Source organism: Triticum dicoccoides, chromosome 5A, assembly GCF_002162155.2.
Source record: "Triticum dicoccoides isolate Atlit2015 ecotype Zavitan chromosome 5A, WEW_v2.0, whole genome shotgun sequence".
NCBI classification, from domain to species: domain Eukaryota; kingdom Viridiplantae; phylum Streptophyta; class Magnoliopsida; order Poales; family Poaceae; genus Triticum; species Triticum dicoccoides.
In genome coordinates, this window is record NC_041388.1 from 224,268,870 (window position 1) to 224,273,411 (window position 4,542).

The window sequence follows — 4,542 nt, forward strand, 5'->3', positions numbered from 1 at the left end:
CGGCGACCTCGCCTGCGTCGCACCTCGCCGTCCGGACTCACCGGCCGCCGGATCCGGTGCCACCGCGCTCCGGCGACCTCCCTCCTCCACTCCGGCGACAACCTCGAAGAACTTCGGCCGCCTCCGATGAACCTCGAACCGAGTGCCCGAAACCCTAGATCTATTTCGGAGGTTGTTTTTTGCTCTAAGTCCTTTTCTGCAACTGTTTCTTGCTCTGTTCATTGCATCGTAACTCCATGACTGTAGCTCTGTTTCATGCATATAAGATATAAAAATGTTCATATGGGCTTCATATGGGCATGAGCTCTACAATGTGTTATAAAATGTTTACTGCTGCTACTTATCATATTATGATGTTTTGTCATTTTTGCCACATTTGATGTGTGCTTCATATGGGCATGAGCTCTACCTGTGTTTTGAACTATGTCATGCCATCTTTCACTGAGGTACTTGCCATGTATTTTTGTGATCAATGTGGTGACTAGCACAAGCATGCAAACTAGGCTTCGTGATGTTGCTGATTTCGGTGACCTAGGATTTTGCTAAGTCATTTTCCTGATGTTATTTTGATGCCATGATTGTTTTGAGTATCTTCAGTAAGGGTGTTTTGGACATATGGTTATGCTATATCCAACCATGCCCCTGTTTGCAATTATGAAGTGCCCTAGCATGTCTTAATCTTGCTCTACTTTTACTATAGCATGTTCCTAGCAGATTGTTTACATGTTAATCAATTTTTCCATGGTTGTTGCTAGTGATCCATGCATGCTATGAACTTGATCTTGCCATGGTTAGCTTCATGAACATGTCATATCGCTGATGCTATGCTTGTTCTATCATGCAATGCTTTGTGGTGAGTGATTTGAGCTCGCAAAGATGCCTTGATAATTCTGTTTATGCCATGCTCTGTTTTCTGCAAAGTCTGAAACTGTTAATAAAACTTGTTGTGTTTACATGGGTGCCATCATATCTTCTATGCCTTTTTGGCTCATGATCAGTAAGAGACTTTTGTTCTATGAATTTAGTAGATTCATGCAGTGCCTTTGTTTTTTATGATATGTTCCTGTAGCATATTGTTTTCTTGCTCTAAACATTGCTTCCTGATGTTATTTCTGGCATGTAGTCTATGAAGCTAATATCTTTTGCACTTTTGCCATGCTAGTTTGAACCTGCTCTTGTGTGATTTAGCCGTAGCTCAGTGTTCATGTTTTGTCAAGCATCTTGAGTACATCACTACCATATGCTTTGTTACTATGTTGGAGTGCAGTAGCTTAGTTTCATGTTGCATTCTAGATGGCATCATGCTGCTAGACGCAGAATTGTGCCATCTTTGTTTTGCTTGCCATTTGCAAACCGTGCATCCGTTTCCGGTGATCTTTATATCGATTTCGACCGAAATCATCTCATATTTCCAGCGGCACACTTAGTTTGCCAATTTGATGCATTGTACATTCTTTCCCATCCGAAGCACGCATATGTATTGCATATCATATCTTGCATATCATGCCATGTTTTGCATCATGTTGATTGTGCATTGGACCGTGTTTGATTGTTGGTCCTTTGCTTGTTTTCTTGCTTTGGGTAGAGCCGGGAGACTATTACATGATCGAGGAACCTGTTGAGTACGCTAACGAGGATCAAGCTTTCGACAACTCTAAGAACTTTGCAGGCAAGATGACCATACCCTCGAAATCACTTCTATCCTTGCTTGCTAGTTGTTCGCTCTATTGCTATGCCGCACTACCTACCAATTTATATATCATGCCTCCCATATTGCCATGTCAAGCCTCTAACCCACCTTTCCTAGCAAACCGTTGTTTGGCTATGTTACCGCTTTTGCTCAGCCCCTCTTATAGCGTTGCTAGTTGCAGGTGGAGATGAAGTTTGTTCCATGTTGGAACATGGTTATTGTTGGGATATCATTATTATATCTTATTTACTTTAATGCATCTATATACTTGGTAAAGGGTGGAAGGATCGGACTTATGCTTGGTGTTTTGTTCCACTCTTGCCGCCCTAGTTTCCATCATACCGGTGTTATGTTCCTTGATTTTGCGTTCCTTACGCGGTTGGGTGTTATGGGAACCCCTTGAGAGTTCGCTTTGAATAAAACTCCTCCAGCAAGGCCCAACCTTGGTTTTTACCATTTTCCTACCTACCACCATATACCTTCCCTTGGGTTCTACAGACTCAAGGGTCATCTTTATTTTAACCCCCCCCCCCCGGGTCAGTGCTCCTCTGAGTGTTGGTTGGAACTAGAGTCCTTTGTAGCGCCACCTCGGGGAAACTCGAGGGTTGGTTTTAGTTGTACGGAGTGCCATCCGTTGTGCCCTGAGAACGAGATACGTGCGACTCTTATAGGGATTTGTCGGCACATTGGGCGGCTTTGCTGGTCTTGTTTTACCATTGTCGAGATGTCTTGTAACCGGGATTCCGAGACTGATCGGGTCTTCTCGGGAGAAGGAATATCCTTCATTGACCGTGAGAGCTTGTGATGGGCTAAGTTGGGACACCGCTGCAGGGTTTTGAACTTTCGAAAGTCGTGCCCGCGGTTATGGGCATATGGGAATTTGTTAATATCTGGTTGTAGAGAACTTGATACTTAACTTAATTAAAATGAATCAACCGCGTGAGTAGCCGTGATGGTCTCTTTTCGGCGGAGTCAGGGAAGAGAACACGGTCTTGGGTTATGCTTGAATGTAAGTAGTTTTAGGATCACTTCTTGATCATTTATAGATTCTCGACCGCGCTTTGCTTCTCTTCTCGCTCTCTTTTGCGTATGTTAGCCACCATATATGCTTAGTGTTTTGTTGCAGCTCCACGTCACTACCTTTTTCCTACCCATAAGCTTAAATAGTTTTGATTGCGAGGGTGTGAGATTGCTGAGTCCCCGTGACTCACAGATACTTCCAACAGATGCAGGTGCCGATGATTCCAGTGAAGGGGACGCTACCGAACTCAAGTGGGAGTTCGACGAGGATTCGGGCCGTTACTATGTTTTTTTCCGGATGATCAATAGATGAGCCCAGTTGGGACGATCGGGGATCTTGCATTTGGGGTTGTCTTTCTTTATTTTGGTTCCGTAGTCGGACCTTTGATTATACTTTGGATGATGTATGGTTTATTTATGTATTGTGTGAAGTGGCGATTGTAAGCCGACTCTTTATCCCTTTCTTATTCAGTACATGGGATGTGTAAAGATTACCCCTCTTGTGACATGCCTACCATGCGGCTATGCCTCTAAGTCGTGCCCCGAGACGTGGGAGATATAGCCGCATTGTGGGTGTTACACTTGCCTTGTTGACGATCCGCAAACCCTAGAGACTCTTAGTAGCACGCTTCACACTCCGGGAATTCTATCGCAAACAAACAATGGCATACATAAGCACTCAAGCATAGATGCAAGGGTAAAACTCGAATAAGAAGATAAAACTGAAAGTTCAACTGAAGAGACTTGATTTGCAAAAAAGAATCACTCAAATCGGAGCTACGGAACTGAAACTACGATCAAAAGAACTACGAAATCAGATCTGCCTGAAACCAAATTTTAAATTGTCAAAACCTTGTTCAAGTTGATTAAACAGAAAGAGGGGCTCAAGACGAAGATTTTGGAGTTGGTTTCACTGGATTTGGACAAACAGTTAAAAAGTTGCGAGGGTTTGAAGATCAGGGGCTAATCTATGATAAAAATAATCGCGGATAGGTCCCTGGCAGAAAAAAGAAAATAAAAAGAAAAACTACGGCGCGAACGTTCGTTAACAGAGACAAACGGGCAAACACGTTCGTTAAAAACAAACTAAGAAGCGAACGCTCGCTAAATAACGAAATCAAAAAAACCAAATCTAAAAAAACCAATCTAGGGTTTTATAAAAAACCAGTGGTTTTACCTAAATCGAAAAAAACTAAACCGATGAGAACTGACCGGCTGGCTCCGGCGGGGCGGCGGCGGCGTGGGCGGTGAGCGGGCGATGGCGGCACGGGCGGCGAGGCTAGGGTCTTGCGCGGGGTGGGCTGGTGGGCTGGGGCGCTGTGGGGCGGTGGCTTATAAAGCCTGGGCGCGGACAGAGTCCGGGTTGCCCACGGCCCAAAGATCGGTTAACCTTTTTTTTAAACGGACGGAGTAAATAAATAAAAAGAAATATCAAATGGAGTCCAAAAATTCCGAAATAAATTTTCACGGTCCTCTAATAAAATTTAGGACAAAGTGAACAATTTTCTCGGACCTAAATGCAATTAAAAAACATTTTTTTCCTAATTTAATTAAATAACTCCGAATAAAATCCAAATAAAAACCAATAAAATAATAACTTGATTTTTAACATTTTTCCTCCAATATTTCTTTTATTTTGGAGAAGTCATATTATCTTGTCTCCTTTATTTTTATTATGAAATATTTCGGAGAGAAAAAATTGTTAAAATCAATATGATCCTATTTTCAATATTTGAGAAAATTCAAATACAAAAATAAACGAAATCCCCAACTCTCACCATGGGTCCTTGAGTTGCTTAGAATATCTAGGATCACAACGGAAATGCAAAAAA